This window comes from Dreissena polymorpha, chromosome 9, assembly GCF_020536995.1.
Source record: "Dreissena polymorpha isolate Duluth1 chromosome 9, UMN_Dpol_1.0, whole genome shotgun sequence".
Lineage (NCBI taxonomy): Eukaryota > Metazoa > Mollusca > Bivalvia > Myida > Dreissenidae > Dreissena > Dreissena polymorpha.
The window spans coordinates 30,010,307-30,028,366 of record NC_068363.1 but is presented as its reverse complement, the minus strand read 5'-3'; the positions used below and the strand labels follow the sequence as shown (position 1 = coordinate 30,028,366).

Genomic DNA, 18,060 nt, shown 5'->3' with positions numbered 1-18,060 from the left:
AGTAACGCAACAATAGCTAGTGCATAAAGCATGAACATTCAAATAGAGCCCCATTTCACCGACATGGAATGGCGGACATTTTTACAGTTTGGACAGTGCAGCAGACACTTAATTGAGGCAGCCTTCATATTTAGTACAATCATGAACATAACAAGGTTTATTACTTCATATTATTCATAAAAATACACTAAAAATACTTAAATGCATGTTTTTTGCCATTTTATATCTATTTTTTATTGGGAATTTTGACTTTTTCAGGTAGAGGAATGTCTGCAACTAAGCCGAGGGCCACTGGATAAGGGTTGTTGATGGTAAAACAGGTAATAATACTAAATTATTATCATGTACACAAGCAAATAAGCATATTTATGATGCTTAAGGTGTGAAATACTGTCATAATCAGGTTTGTGGTCACTCAAACCCTTGCCGCCATGCAATTCGCCGTGCAGTTTGTATGGATAGTTCCGCGTCCTGACACGTAAAGCTCGCGCTTTGTTGGCAGCAGAAGTTGGCACTTAACAGGTTTATCCTTGTTCCTAAGCATGTATGCAGTGCATCTGAGTTGATATGCTACATATAAAAGTCGTTTTATCGCTAATTCAGTGTCTTGTACCACCAAACAATTATCAGTGTATCTTACATCTGCATTGAGTGCTATTAGATATCATATAGCTAAATTTTGTAATAAAGTTTATGAAAATAGTAATATTAACCTATTTTGGTCAATAAAAAACACCTTAGAAGTTATTGATAAAATTGAAAATAAAAAATATAAGGTGTCGCAGGTAAGTACTTATGATTTTTCGACACTATATACAACGCTTCCTCACGCTTTAATAAAATCCAAACTTGTTTCTTTGATTGAAAAAACTTTTGCTAGAGAGAAATGTTTGTATCTAGCTTTAAACACTAAAACAGCTTTTTTTACTAATCAGATATTAGATAATTACATCATTTGGACTGGTCTTGACTTTTGTGCAGCACTTACTTTTCTTTTGGATAACTTGTTTGTTGAATTTAATGGTAAAATATTTAAACAAATTATTGGCGTTCCTATGGGTACTAATTGTGCGCCACTTATAGCTGACCTTTTTTTATATTGTTATGAAAGCGAATTTATGTTAGAATTATCTAAAACTAAGCAAGTAGATTTGATTAATTGTTTTAACCTTACTAGTAGGTACATTGATGACATACTTAATTTAGATAATCCATTATTTGAACAATATATTCACAAAATCTACCCAAAAGAACTAGTCTTAAATAGATCGTGTATATCCAATACAGACGCTGCGTATTTAGACTTACATTTAACTATTAATAATAATTTGATCAAAACTAGTTTATACGACAAACGGGACGATTTTAACTTTGAAATTGTGAATTTTCCGTTTCTAGATGGCAACATCCCTAAAGGACCTTCCTATGGTATTTACATTTCGCAGTTGGTACGTTATGCCAGAGCATGTTCGTGTATTAAAGATTTTAATGATCGTAATCTAATATTAACTAAAAAATTGCTAAAACAAGGCTTTTTGTATCATAACTTAAGAAATAAATTTGCTAGATTTTACTCTAAGTATGGTGATTTAATTTCAAAATATAATGTTTCTTTAAAATGGCATTTAAATAATGGAATCTCCCATCCATCATTTTACGGAGATGTTTTGAAGCGTGTCCGCAAATTAAAATATGTTAAACCAAATGTTCATATTAAACTTTTCAATTTAATTAACTTGTTTTTATCAAAAGGATACGATGCTTATGTACTTAAAAACACGTGTTTGATGGTTTTCGATTCACTATATCTTTCTTCCCTTAAAATTTGGAATCATTAGTGATATTATAGGCATTTTTCACTGTTGAATAAAATTGTGTCATTGTGTCGTATGAACAAATCTGCATGAATACTACATTATAGGCATTTGTCACTGTTGAATAAAATTGTGTCATTGTGTCGTATGAACAAATCTGCATGTAAACTACATTTGGACTCAAATCGTACATCAAATCATTTCTGTCTTCAGTTGTCAAAACACCTATATACTGTTTGATTCCAATAATGTCGCTTTAATGGAATTACCATTTGTATTCATTTGCTTCTTAATATTAAATCACGTAAACTTGTTTTATTAGTAGCACAGCCCGATTAATATTTTTATTTAGTACTGCCCTTGGAATTTGTTCACGTCATTATGTCATTATGGATTTTTGTGACGTCATACGACCGACTTTCCCAGTTGTAATCTACATGCATAGGTCATTGGGTTTATAACGTTCCATTTTATTTATATTTTCTCTCTGATAGGCGTTTCTTGTTTGATTTAATTATTTTTAATTTGTTTAGCAGTCACATAAACAACCAAGCTATGTAATATGGAATTTTTACAACCCATTATTGCTGCTTCTTCCTGTATTTGCGCGATGATTATCTGAGATATTAACTCTATGATTCTACATTCTCAAATCTTTTCTATAAAGAAGGAATGTAGTTGACAATTGTTAATAGTTTTATTTGATCGTTCGTCAAAAAGTTGTAATTCTGTTACTCTTGTATCTTCAATGCAATTGAGTAATTAAATAGTAATTAAATTGAATGCGTTTTAATTCCCTTTTATTATTGTTTAATTTGAGTTACAATGCTATGACGTTAAATTTTATTTACACTTGAATGTATTATGAATATTGCTGGGCCAAGTGTGAGGTTGAGCGCTCTATAACCAGGTTTAAACCCCCAATGCTTTGCATTGACCGTTCCAAGGCGGTGACCCCAGCTTTATTCATATTTTGTGTTTATGTTGGTTTGTATTGTGCTGTATTGTGCTGTTTTGTACTGTTTGGGCAATCGGTCACTTGCCTTAAATAAAGGACCAACTAATTGTTTTTAATGAAAATTCAATACTGCTCCAGCAGCTGGAGTTTCACTTCTTTATATTGTAACACTACAATTAGCTTGTGTTTGGTATTGTTTTCTCACAATATGCTTACAGTCATGGTCCCGGCTTGAAAGGATGTGGCGTCCGACTTAAACATAGGATTGTTGTAGCAAGTGTCCCCTTCATCATTTACCTTAGAGGGATCTTTTTGCCAAAATGTGGCACTTTCAGCAACCAGTTTAGTTTTTCATTTGGTACATGCTTCTCTCATTCAGTGATTTATGGGAAGTATTGACCTTATTTGCTTGTCTTTGCATACAAAGGTGACATGGATCAATGATATGTGTTGTGTTGAGAATTCTGCGGGAAGCTGTGTCCCCAGAAGATGTACTAGAAACCTCTTTCAGGAAGCCTGCATTGATCTGAGCTGCCTTTCTGCCCCTGTTACTTCATAGAACTTCATTTCTAAGCTTATAATGCTCTCCAACATATATGTATCTTGTTCATTTTAACCTTTCTTTCTAGTTTAAACCCCCAAAATGAGCATTTTTGTCTTTTGCTCAGTTATTAACGCCCATTTTGACCAGATTGCCACCATAAAAATAGTCAAAAGTACTTGTTTTGCACCCAAAATATGAAATTTTGTATTCTCTTGAACCTCTGAATGACAGCTGGCAGAGCATACTGTGAAACCATTTATTTTCGACAGCACAAAATTTCGCCATTTTATAAAAATGACGATTTCGTCAGCACATAAATTCGCCGATTTCTGATTTTGAATTTTTTAAAAATGCGTCAGTCAATATCCGATTTGTGTGTAATACATATTCGCGATCAATCGCAGTTGCGAAAAATCGTGGTACGAATGCGGGAACACACTTGAGAATCACTGCAGGAGGTGGGGCCTGTTTGGGGCCTGTTTGTCACATGCCAATTAACTAGTCTTTTGTTATCAAGGGACAGTAATGGACCCTCATAATATATGCCTTTCACACGTTCATTGTTAACTGTTAACGAGTGTTTGTAACAACGAAGCCAATTGCCAATTAGTTTTATTCTATTATTATAATTGCCATACTGATAACAATTTTATTAAAATGCTGTCGATACTGTTTTAAAACTGTTTGTGTTATACAAAAGAGGTTCCAGATTATTAAGTGTTTTTTCTTCAAATAAAATGCTTTTTTATTCTGATATCAACATTAAAATTATAAACTCTATGTGTGTGTTTGTTCTTAAAAAGTAAACTACCGGTATATAGATCTAAATCAAAAATGTCAATAATTTAAAAATAAATAAATTGATACATATAAAATAGTAATAAGTGAGGTTAAACGAAAACATTCAAACAACAAACAGCAATTAAAATAATCTTTATTTATTTGTGATAAATACGCATGTTGATCACACATCGTCATCTTTTCATTTGGTTTATTGTCTTTCATCGGCATTCGCTGCGTGATGGCTAATATGCAACACCCCTTAAAAACACAATGCACCTAATGGGTAATAAAGTTATAAACAATTAGCGCTAATTCATTACCATTCTACATAAACGAAGTCAACGCATTCGATACAGCTGTACTGCACACGCGTTTTAAAGAAGTGTAACGTGTCAGTTAAGTACCTTGTGTAATCAACATCCCTGTGTCAAAACCGGATTAATCTTGATTACGAAACAGCAGTGAATGTGTGCATGGATTATGTTGGAATTTAATGCCTCATGTCTACGGTAAAGTTTTAAAATATTCTTCAACTTAGTGTTTGTTTTTGTTCAAACATAGAGCATGATTGTTCGTTAGGATCTTAAATTCGCCGATCGGTCGACTGACGAAATTTATGAAAATTAATGCCTGACGATTAATAATGGTTTCACAGTATTGACCATCTGCTGCAGTTTAAAGGCACCCATGGCATTATATGCTAGAATATACCATTTGCGACTGGTAAATAAATGGGCTCCGAGCAACAAGGCACTTTCAAGATTTCACACTTTTATAAGTGTGAAACAACAAGTTATAGGAAGCTTATTGATTTCTACACTTCAAAGTATCTTTGATCTCTCATTTTTGCTTATTTGTTGTTTGTCTTGGATGAAATTGGATATTTTTGCTGTGAAATTGACATTTTTGGGGGTATTTAAAAAAAAACACACACAAAAAAGACATTATCAAAATTGCTTGGAGTGAAAATATCTAACAAGTTCATTCTTTCCCCACCCCGCATAAGCCCCACGTGCCTGTCCATATGGATTGTTTTGGTATTTTGTTGCAGATATTGAACACAACAGCTTTAACTCTTAAAGGGACATTTAAGCTTTAACAGCCCTTAAAGGGATCTTTTCACGCTTTGGTAAATTGACAAAATTGAAAAAAGTTGTTTCAGATTCGCAAATTTTCGTTTTAGTTATGATATTTGTGAGGAAACAGTAATAATGAACATTTACCATGGTCTAATATAGCCATTATATGCATCTTTTGACGATTTTAAAACCTAAAAATTATAATGCGTTGCAACGCGAAACGATTTAATAATTTGGCGAGTTCTGTTTTTGTCGTTAAATTTTGTGGAACTACGAAGATTGCTTATATAAGGTATAAAATACATCAAGCATGTGTACTCGGCGGAATAGCTCAGTAGGCTAAAGCGTTTTTCCTTCAGGACTCTGGCAGGACTCCAGGGGTCACTGGTTCGAATCCTGCTCCGGGCAATGTTCTTTTCCTTTTTTTAATTTTATTCTTGATTTTTTACTGAAGCTTTTACGATCCAATGTTTACATTTATCAATATAAAGCATATAATGAATAAGTTAAAAAATGCCAAAATCTGTGAAAAGGCCCCTTTAAATCGCCTTCTTCGGACCGAAAACACCCGCATGTGAAAATGTGATCTAAAATGGCCAAATGGACAGATAATCCAGCCAAACTTAATATACTGGTGCAATATGAATAGGAAGATAATAATATGCAAGAAAAACACATTTCATTCAGAACATATTTTTCCTTTAGGTTACAATATACTAAATCTTTTTGGAGTGCAATGCTATACTCTTTAAAAACCTGAACATCATTTATAAGAAGACACAATTCTCTGTGTGGGCACTTGCCATGACTTTATTTTAGAATGTTTCTTTGTGCATGTGGTAGGGAAAACATTGATGTTTAACAGAAATTCACTCATTTGCTTGAAGGTTAAAGACTACATGAGACTTTGACAGATGGCGGGAAACCCTCATCCACTGGTACGAACCCGGTAAATTGATGGCTGTAAAACAGTGACCGCTGATTCGCATCGAGTTCTTTCTTGCAAAACGCATGACCCCCCTTTTTTATTGTCTAAATCATTGCGACTTGGAATGCTCTTTAAGAAAAGGTATGGTTATGGGGGTCTCTATGCGCAAAAGTTTGACTTTATTTTTTGTTGAAGTTATTGCTTTTACATTGAATTTGTGTAGGAAATCTTTTGGTATATTGTAACCTAAACTAGCTTTAGGTAAAAATGAAATATCATCTGCAAGTGCAAAATATGACTGGGAAAGCTGATTTTTGGTCATTTCTTAACAAAAGAGAAGAAAATAAGTGCCTTAAATGCATGAATTCAGATAATTTGACCTGGAATAGTTGTTTTTCAAGTTGACCCCCACCCTGATAATGCCAAATAAGGGCTAAATTGCTTTCCGACTTGAATTCAAAGGCATATTGGTTGACCGTGTAGCGTTAGTGTGCTACATGAAGTCAGAATTCAACGCCAGGAACTCCGTGATCCAGTAACGCAACAATAGCTAGTGCATAAAGCATGAACATTCAAATAGAGCCCCATTTCACCGACATGGAATGGCGGACATTTTACAGTTTGGACAGTGCAGCAGACACTTAATTGAGGCAGCCTTCATATTTAGTACAATCATGAACATAACAAGGTTTATTACTTCATATTATTCATAAAAATACACTAAAAATACTGAAATCCATGTTTTTTGCCATTTTATATCTATTTTTTATTGGGAATTTTGACTTTTTCAGGTAGAGGAATGTCTGCAACTAAGCCGAGGGCCACTGGATAAGGGTTGTTGATGGTAAAACAGGTAATAATACTAAATTATTATCATGTACGCAAGCAAATAAGCATATTTATGATGCTTAAGGTGTGAAATACTGTCATAATCAGGTTTGTGGTCACTCAAACCCTTGCCGCCATGCAATTCCCCGTGCAGTTTGTATGGATAGTTCCGCGTCCTGACACGTAAAGCTCGCGCTTTGTTGGCAGCAGAAGTTGGCACTTAACAGGTTTATCCTTGTTCCTAAGCATGTATGCAGTGCATCTGAGTTGATATGCTACTTGTAACCCTACAATTAGCTTGTGTTTGGTATTGTTTTCTCACAATATGCTTACAGTCATGGTCCCGGCTTGAAAGGATGTGGCGTCCGACTTAAACATAGGATTGTTGTAGCAAGTGTCCCCTTCATCATTTACCTTAGAGGGATCTTTTTGCCAAAATGTGGCACTTTCAGCAACCAGTTTAGTTTTTCATTTGGTACATGCTTCTCTCATTCAGTGATTTATGGGAAGTATTGACCTTATTTGCTTGTCTTTGCATACAAAGGTGACATGGATCAATGATATGTGTTGTGCTGAGAATTCTGCGGGAAGCTGTGTCCCCAGAAGATGTACTAGAAACCTCTTTCAGGAAGCCTGCATTGATCTGAGCTGCCCCTGTTACTTCATAGAACTTCATTTCTAAGCTTATAATGCTCTCCAACATATATGTATCTTGTTCATTTTAACCTTTCCTTCTAGTTTAAACCCCCAAAATGAGCATTTTTGTCTTTCGCTCAGTTATTAACGCCCATTTTGACCATAAAAATAGTCAAAAGTACTTGTTTTGCACCCAAAATATGAAATTTTGTATTCTCTTGAACCTCTGAATGACAGCTGGCAGAGCATATTGACCATCTGCTGCAGTTCAAAGGCACTCATGGCATTATATGCTAGAATATACCATTTGCGACTGGTAAATAAATGGGCTCCGAGCAACAAGGCACTTTCAAGATTTCACACTTTTATAAGTGTGAACAAAACAAGTTATAGGAAGCTTATTGATTTCTACACTTCAAAGTATCTTTGATCTCTCATTTTTGCTTATTTGTTGTTTGTCTTGGATGAAATTGGATATTTTTGCTGTGAAATTGACATTTTTGGGGGTATTTAAAAAAAAACACACACAAAAAAGACATTATCAAAATTGCTTGGAGTGAAAATATCTAACAAGTTCATTCTTTCCTCACCCCGCCTAAGCCCCACGTGCCTGTCCATATGGTTTGTTTTGGTATTTTGTTGCAGATATTGAACACAACAGCTTTAACTCTTAAAGGGACATTTAAGCTTTAACAGCCCTTAAATCGCCTTCTTCGGACCGAAAACACCCGCATGTGAAAATGTGATCTAAAATGGCCAAATGGACAGATAATCCAGCCAAACTTAATATACTGGTGCAATATGAATAGGAAGATAATAATATGCAAGAAAAACACATTTCATTCAGAACATATTTTACCTTTAGGTTACAATATACTAAATCTTTTTGGAGTGCAATGCTATACTCTTTAAAAACCTGAACATCATTTATAAGAAGACACAATTCTCTGTGTGGGCACTTGCCATGACTTTATTTTAGAATGTTTCTTTGTGCATGTGGTAGGGAAAACATTGATGTTTAACAGAAATTCACTCATTTGCTTGAAGGTTAAAGACTACATGAGACTTTGACAGATGGCGGGAAACCCTCATCCACTGGTACGAACCCGGTAAATTGATGGCTGTAAAACAGTGACCGCTGATTCGCATCGAGTTCTTTCTTGCAAAACGCATGACCCCCCCTTTTTTATTGTCTAAATCATTGCGACTTGGAATGCTCTTTAAGAAAAGGTATGGTTATGGGGGTCTCTATGTGCAAAAGTTTGACTTTATTTTTTGTTGAAGTTATTGCTTTTACATTGAATTTGTGTTGGAAATCTTTTGGTATATTGTAACCTAAACTAGCTTTAGGTAAAAATGAAATATCATCTGCAAGTACAAAATATGACTGGGAAAGCTGATTTTTGGTCATTTCTTAACAAAAGAGAAGAAAATAAGTGCCTTAAATGCATGAATTCAGATAATTTGACCTGGAATAGTTGTTTTTCAAGTTGACCCCCACCCTGATATAGCCAAATAAGGGCTAAATTGCTTTCCGACTTGAATTCAAAGGCATATTGGTTGACCGTGTAGCGTTAGTGTGCTACATGAAGTCAGAATTCAACGCCAGTAACTCCGTGATCCAGTAACGCAACAATAGCTAGTGCATAAAGCATGAACATTCAAATAGAGCCCCATTTCACCGACATGGAATGGCGGACATTTTTACAGTTTGGACAGTGCAGCAGACACTTAATTGAGGCAGCCTTCATATTTAGTACAATCATGAACATAACAAGGTTATTACTTCATATTATTCATAAAAATACACTAAAAATACTTAAATGCATGTTTTTTGCCATTTTATATCTATTTTTTATTGGGAATTTTGACTTTTTCAGGTAGAGGAATGTCTGCAACTAAGCCGAGGGCCACTGGATAAGGGTTGTTGATGGTAAAACAGGTAATAATACTAAATTATTATCATGTACACAAGCAAATAAGCATATTTATGATGCTTAAGGTGTGAAATACTGTCATAATCAGGTTTGTGGTCACTCAAACCCTTGCCGCCATGCAATTCGCCGTGCAGTTTGTATGGATAGTTCCGCGTCCTGACACGTAAAGCTCGCGCTTTGTTGGCAGCAGAAGTTGGCACTTAACAGGTTTATCCTTGTTCCTAAGCATGTATGCAGTGCATCTGAGTTGATATGCTACTTGTAACCCTACAATTAGCTTGTGTTTGGTATTGTTTTCTCACAATATGCTTACAGTCATGGTCCCGGCTTGAAAGGATGTGGCGTCCGACTTAAACATAGGATTGTTGTAGCAAGTGTCCCCTTCATCATTTACCTTAGAGGGATCTTTTTGCCAAAATGTGGCACTTTCAGCAACCAGTTTAGTTTTTCATTTGGTACATGCTTCTCTCATTCAGTGATTTATGGGAAGTATTGACCTTATTTGCTTGTCTTTGCATACAAAGGTGACATGGATCAATGATATGTGTTGTGTTGAGAATTCTGCGGGAAGCTGTGTCCCCAGAAGATGTACTAGAAACCTCTTTCAGGAAGCCTGCATTGATCTGAGCTGCCTTTCTGCCCCTGTTACTTCATAGAACTTCATTTCTAAGCTTATAATGCTCTCCAACATATATGTATCTTGTTCATTTTAACCTTTCCTTCTAGTTTAAACCCCCAAAATGAGCATTTTTGTCTTTTGCTCAGTTATTAACGCCCATTTTGACCAGATTGCCACCATAAAAATAGTCAAAAGTACTTGTTTTGCACCCAAAATATGAAATTTTGTATTCTCTTGAACCTCTGAATGACAGCTGGCAGAGCATACTGTGAAACCATTTATTTTCGACAGCACAAAATTTCGCCATTTTATAAAAATGACGATTTCGTCAGCACATAAATTCGCCGATTTCTGATTTTGAATTTTTTAAAAATGCGTCAGTCAATATCCGATTTGTGTGTAATACATATTCGCGATCAATCGCAGTTGCGAAAAATCGTGGTACGAATGCGGGAACACACTTGAGAATCACTGCAGGAGGTGGGGCCTGTTTGGGGCCTGTTTGTCACATGCCAATTAACTAGTCTTTGTTATCAAGGGACAGTAATGGACCCTCATAATATATGCCTTTCACACGTTCATTGTTAACTGTTAACGAGTGTTTGTAACAACGAAGCCAATTGCCAATTAGTTTTATTCTATTATTATAATTGCCATACTGATAACAATTTTATTAAAATGCTGTCGATACTGTTTTAAAACTGTTTGTGTTATACAAAAGAGGTTCCAGATTATTAAGTGTTTTTTCTTCAAATAAAATGCTTTTTTATTCTGATATCAACATTAAAATTATAAACTCTATGTGTGTGTTTGTTCTTAAAAAGTAAACTACCGGTATATAGATCTAAATCAAAAATGTCAATAATTTAAAAATAAATAAATTGATACATATAAAATAGTAATAAGTGAGGTTAAACGAAAACATTCAAACAACAAACAGCAATTAAAATAATCTTTATTTATTTGTGATAAATACGCATGTTGATCACACATCGTCATCTTTTCATTTGGTTTATTGTCTTTCATCGGCATTCGCTGCGTGATGGCTAATATGCAACACCCCTTAAAAACACAATGCACCTAATGGGTAATAAAGTTATAAACAATTAGCGCTAATTCATTACCATTCTACATAAACGAAGTCAACGCATTCGATACAGCTGTACTGCACACGCGTTTTAAAGAAGTGTAACGTGTCAGTTAAGTACCTTGTGTAATCAACATCCCTGTGTCAAAACCGGATTAATCTTGATTACGAAACAGCAGTGAATGTGTGCATGGATTATGTTGGAATTTAATGCCTCATGTCTACGGTAAAGTTTTAAAATATTCTTCAACTTAGTGTTTGTTTTTGTTCAAACATAGAGCATGATTGTTCGTTAGGATCTTAAATTCGCCGATCGGTCGACTGACGAAATTTATGAAAATTAATGCCTGACGATTAATAATGGTTTCACAGTATTGACCATCTGCTGCAGTTTAAAGGCACCCATGGCATTATATGCTAGAATATACCATTTGCGACTGGTAAATAAATGGGCTCCGAGCAACAAGGCACTTTCAAGATTTCACACTTTTATAAGTGTGAAACAACAAGTTATAGGAAGCTTATTGATTTCTACACTTCAAAGTATCTTTGATCTCTCATTTTTGCTTATTTGTTGTTTGTCTTGGATGAAATTGGATATTTTTGCTGTGAAATTGACATTTTTGGGGGTATTTAAAAAAAAACACACACAAAAAAGACATTATCAAAATTGCTTGGAGTGAAAATATCTAACAAGTTCATTCTTTCCCCACCCCGCATAAGCCCCACGTGCCTGTCCATATGGATTGTTTTGGTATTTTGTTGCAGATATTGAACACAACAGCTTTAACTCTTAAAGGGACATTTAAGCTTTAACAGCCCTTAAAGGGATCTTTTCACGCTTTGGTAAATTGACAAAATTGAAAAAAGTTGTTTCAGATTCGCAAATTTTCGTTTTAGTTATGATATTTGGTGAGGAAACAGTAATAATGAACATTTACCATGGTCTAATATAGCCATTATATGCATCTTTTGACGATTTTAAAACCTAAAAATTATAATGCGTTGCAACGCGAAACGATTTAATAATTTGGCGAGTTCTGTTTTTGTCGTTAAATTTTGTGGAACTACGAAGATTGCTTATATAAGGTATAAAATACATCAAGCATGTGTACTCGGCGGAATAGCTCAGTAGGCTAAAGCGTTTTTCCTTCAGGACTCTGGCAGGACTCCAGGGGTCACTGGTTCGAATCCTGCTCCGGGCAATGTTCTTTTCCTTTTTTTAATTTTATTCTTGATTTTTTACTGAAGCTTTACGATCCAATGTTTACATTTATCAATATAAAGCATATAATGAATAAGTTAAAAAATGCCAAAATCTGTGAAAAGGCCCCTTTAAATCGCCTTCTTCGGACCGAAAACACCCGCATGTGAAAATGTGATCTAAAATGGCCAAATGGACAGATAATCCAGCCAAACTTAATATACTGGTGCAATATGAATAGGAAGATAATAATATGCAAGAAAAACACATTTCATTCAGAACATATTTTTCCTTTAGGTTACAATATACTAAATCTTTTTGGAGTGCAATGCTATACTCTTTAAAAACCTGAACATCATTTATAAGAAGACACAATTCTCTGTGTGGGCACTTGCCATGACTTTATTTTAGAATGTTTCTTTGTGCATGTGGTAGGGAAACATTGATGTTTAACAGAAATTCACTCATTTGCTTGAAGGTTAAAGACTACATGAGACTTTGACAGATGGCGGGAAACCCTCATCCACTGGTACGAACCCGGTAAATTGATGGCTGTAAAACAGTGACCGCTGATTCGCATCGAGTTCTTTCTTGCAAAACGCATGACCCCCCCTTTTTTATTGTCTAAATCATTGCGACTTGGAATGCTCTTTAAGAAAAGGTATGGTTATGGGGGTCTCTATGCGCAAAAGTTTGACTTTATTTTTTTTGAAGTTATTGCTTTTACATTGAATTTGTGTAGGAAATCTTTTGGTATATTGTAACCTAAACTAGCTTTAGGTAAAAATGAAATATCATCTGCAAGTGCAAAATATGACTGGGAAAAGCTGATTTTTGGTCATTTCTTAACAAAAGAGAAGAAAATAAGTGCCTTAAATGCATGAATTCAGATAATTTGACCTGGAATAGTTGTTTTTCAAGTTGACCCCACCCTGATATGCCAAATAAGGGCTAAATTGCTTTCCGACTTGAATTCAAAGGCATATTGGTTGACCGTGTAGCGTTAGTGTGCTACATGAAGTCAGAATTCAACGCCAGGAACTCCGTGATCCAGTAACGCAACAATAGCTAGTGCATAAAGCATGAACATTCAAATAGAGCCCCATTCACCGACATGGAATGGCGGACATTTTTACAGTTTGGACAGTGCAGCAGACACTTAATTGAGGCAGCCTTCATATTTAGTACAATCATGAACATAACAAGGTTATTACTTCATATTATTCATAAAAATACACTAAAAATACTGAAATCCATGTTTTTTGCCATTTTATATCTATTTTTTATTGGGAATTTTGACTTTTTCAGGTAGAGGAATGTCTGCAACTAAGCCGAGGGCCACTGGATAAGGGTTGTTGATGGTAAAACAGGTAATAATACTAAATTATTATCATGTACACAAGCAAATAAGCATATTTATGATGCTTAAGGTGTGAAATACTGTCATAATCAGGTTTGTGGTCACTCAAACCCTTGCCGCCATGCAATTCCCCGTGCAGTTTGTATGGATAGTTCCGCGTCCTGACACGTAAAGCTCGCGCTTTGTTGGCAGCAGAAGTTGGCACTTAACAGGTTTATCCTTGTTCCTAAGCATGTATGCAGTGCATCTGAGTTGATATGCTACTTGTAACCCTACAATTAGCTTGTGTTTGGTATTGTTTTCTCACAATATGCTTACAGTCATGGTCCCGGCTTGAAAGGATGTGGCGTCCGACTTAAACATAGGATTGTTGTAGCAAGTGTCCCCTTCATCATTTACCTTAGAGGGATCTTTTTGCCAAAATGTGGCACTTTCAGCAACCAGTTTAGTTTTTTCATTTGGTACATGCTTCTCTCATTCAGTGATTTATGGGAAGTATTGACCTTATTTGCTTGTCTTTGCATACAAAGGTGACATGGATCAATGATATGTGTTTGTGCTGAGAATTCTGCGGGAAGCTGTGTCCCCAGAAGATGTACTAGAAACCTCTTTCAGGAAGCCTGCATTGATCTGAGCTGCCCTGTTACTTCATAGAACTATCATTTCTAAGCTTATAATGCTCTCCAACATATATGTATCCTTGTTCATTTTAACCTTTCCTTCTAGTTTAAAACCCCCAAAATGAGCATTTTTGTCTTTCGCTCAGTTATTAACGCCCATTTTGGACCATAAAAATAGGTCAAAAGTACTTGTTTTGCACCCAAAATATGAAATTTTGTATTCTCTTGAACCTCTGAATGACAGCTGGCAGAGCATATTGACCATCTGCTGCAGTTCAAAGGCACTTATGGCATTATATGCTAGAATATACCATTGCGACTGGTAAATAAATGGGCTCCGAGCAACAAGGCACTTTCAAGATTTCACACTTTTATAAGTGTGAACAAAACAAGTTATAGGAAGCTTATTGGATTTCTACACTTCAAAGTATCTTTGATCTCTCATTTTGCTTATTTGTTGTTTGTCTTGGATGAAATTGGATATTTTGCTGTGAAATTGACATTTTTTGGGGGTATTTAAAAAAAAACACACACAAAAAGACATTATCAAAATTGCTTGGAGTGAAAATATCTAACAAGTTCATTCTTTCCCCCCCCGCCTAAGCCCCACGTGCCTGTCCATATGGTTTGTTTTGGTATTTTGTTGCAGATATTGAACACAACAGCTTTAACTCTTAAAGGAACATTTAAGCTTTAACAGCCCTTAAATCGCCTTCTTCGGACTCGAAAACACCCGCATGTGAAAATGTGATCTAAAATGGCCAAATGGACAGATAATCCAGCCAAACTTAATATACCTGGTGCAATATGAATAGGAAGATAATAATATGCAAGAAAAAACACATTTCATTCAGAACATATTTTTTCCTTTAGGTTACAATATACTAAATCTTTTTGGAGTGCAATGCTATACTCTTTAAAAACCTGAACATCATTTTATAAGAAGACACATTCTCTGTGTGGGCACTTGCCATGACTTTATTTTAGAATGTTTCTTTGTGCATGTGGTAGGGAAAACATTGATGTTAACCAGAAATTCACTCATTTGCTTGAAGGTTAAAGACTACATGAGACTTTGACAGATGGCGGGAAACCCTCATCCACTGGTACGAACCCGGGAAATTGATGGCTGTAAAACAGTGACCGCTGATTCGCATCGAGTTCTTCTTTCAAAACGCATGACCACCCCCCCCCTTTTTTATTGTCTAAATCATTGCGACTTGGAATGCTCTTTAAGAAAGGTATGGTTATGGGGTCTCTATGTGCAAAAGTTTGACTTTATTTTTTGTTGAAGTTATTGCTTTTACATTGAATTTGTGTAGGAAATCTTTGGTAGATTGTAACCTAAACTAATCTTTATGTAAAAATGAAATATCATCTGCAAGTGCAAAATATGACTGGGGAAAGCTGATTTTTGGTCATTTCTTAACAAAAGAGAAGAAAATAAGTGCCTTAACTGCAGTGAATTCAGATAATTTGACCTGGAATAGTTGTTTTTTCAAGTTGACCCCCCCACCCTGATATAGCCAAATAAGGGGCTAAATGGCTTTCCGACTTGAATTCAAAGGCATATTGGTTGACCGTGTAGCGTTAGTGTGCTACATGAAGTCAGAATTCAACGCCAGGAACTCCGTGATCCAGTACGCAACAATGCTAGTGCATAAAGCATGAACATTCAAATAGAGCCCCATTTCACCACATGGAATGGCGGACATTTTTACAGTTTGGACAGTGCAGCAGACACTTAATTGAGGCAGCCTTCATATTTAGTACAATCATGAACATAACAAGGTTTTTACTTCATATTATTCATAAAAATACACTAAAATACTGAAATCCAGTTTTTTTTGCCATTTTATATCTATTTTTTATTGGGAATTTTGACTTTTTCAGGTAGAGGAATGTCTGAAACTAAGCCGAGGGCCACTGATAAGGGTTGTTGATGGTAAAACAGGTAATATACTAAATTATTATCATGTACGCAAGCAAATAAGCATATTTATGATGCTTAAAGGTGTGAAACTGTCATAATCAGGTTTGTGGTCACTCAAACCCTTGCCGCCATGCAATTCCCCGTGCAGTTTTGTATGATAGTTCCGCGTCCTGACACGTAAAGCTCGCGCTTTGTTGGCAGCAGAGTTGGCACTTAACAGGTTTATCCTTGTTCCTAGCATGTATGCAGTGCATCTGAGTTGATATGCTACTTGTAACCCTACAATTAGCTTGTGTTTGGTATTGTTTTCTCACAATATGCTTACAGTCATGGTCCCGGCTTGAAAGGATGTGGCGTCCGACTTAAACATAGGATTGTTTTAGCAAGTGTCCCCTTCATCATTTACCTTAGAGGGATCTTTTTGCCAAAATGTGGCACTTTCAGCACACAACAGTTTAGTTTTCATTTGGTACATGCTTCTCTCATTCAGTGATTTATGGGAAGTATTGACCTTATTTGCTTGTCTTTGCATACAAAGTGACATGGATCAATGATATGTGTTTTGCTGAGAATTCTGCGGGAAGCTGTGTCCCAGAAAATGTACTATAAACCTCTTTCAGGAGCCTGCATTGATCTGAGCTGCCCCTGTTACTTCTTCATAACTTCATTTCTAAGCTTATAATGCTCTCCAACATATATGTATCTTGTTCATTTTAAACCTTTCCTTCTAGTTTAAAAACCCCCAAATGACATTTTTTGTCTTTCGCTCAGTTATTAACGCCCATTTTGACCATAAAATAGTCAAAGTACTTGTTTGCACCCAAAATATGAAATTTTGTATTCTCTTGAACCTCTGAATGACAGCTGGCAGAGCATATTGAACCATCTGCTGCAGTTCAAAGGCACTCATGGCATTATATGCTAGAATATACCATTTGCGACTGGTAAATAAATGGGCTCCGAGCAACAAGGCACTTTCAAGATTTCACACTTTTATAAGTGGAACAAAACAAGTTATAGGAAGCTTATTGATTTCTACCTTCAAGTATCTTGATCTCTCATTTTGCTTATTTGTTGTTTGTCTTGGATGAAATTGGATATTTTTGCTGTGAAATTGACATTTTTGGGGGTATTTAAAAAAAACACACACAAAAAAGACATTATCAAAATTGCTTGGAGTGAAAATATCTAACAAGTTCATTCTTTCCCCACCCCGCCTAAGCCCCACACGTGCCTGTCCATATGGTTTTTTTGGTATTTTGTTGCAGATATTGAACACAACAGCTTTAACTCTTAAAGGAACATTTAAGCTTTAACAGCCCTTAAAATCGCCTTCTTCGGACCGAAAACACCCGCATGTGAAAATGTGATCTAAAATGGCCAAATGGACAGATAATCCAGCCAAACTTAATATACTGGTGCAATATGAATAGGAAGATAATAATATGCAAGAAAAACACATTTCATTCAGAACATTTTTTCCTTTAGGTTCAATATACTAAATTTTTTGGAGTGCAATGCTATACTCTTTAAAACCTTAACATCATTTATAAGAAACACAATTCTCTGTGTGGGCACTTGCCATGACTTTTTATTTAGAAGTTTCTTTGTGCATGTGGTAGGGAAAACATTGATGTTTTAACAGAAATTCACTCATTTGCTTGAAGGTTAAAGACTACATGAGACTTTGACAGATGGCGGGAAACCCTCATCCACTGGTACGAACCCGG

General features: G+C 35.5%; 1 protein-coding gene and 1 long non-coding RNA gene across 2 annotated transcripts in view; one reads left to right on the top strand and one right to left on the bottom strand.

The window, feature by feature from the left end:
* Positions 1–18,060, top strand: part of LOC127845110 (uncharacterized) — a 165,612-nt gene that overhangs the window by 9,341 nt on the left and 138,211 nt on the right. The window contains exon 3 of the long non-coding RNA XR_008033061.1: positions 13,726–13,787. This is a non-coding gene — a long non-coding RNA (uncharacterized LOC127845110). The remainder of the gene's footprint in view (positions 1–13,725; positions 13,788–18,060) is intronic.
* LOC127845104 (uncharacterized) overlaps positions 1–18,060 on the bottom strand; it is a 443,587-nt gene that overhangs the window by 315,399 nt on the left and 110,128 nt on the right. The window lies entirely within an intron of this gene.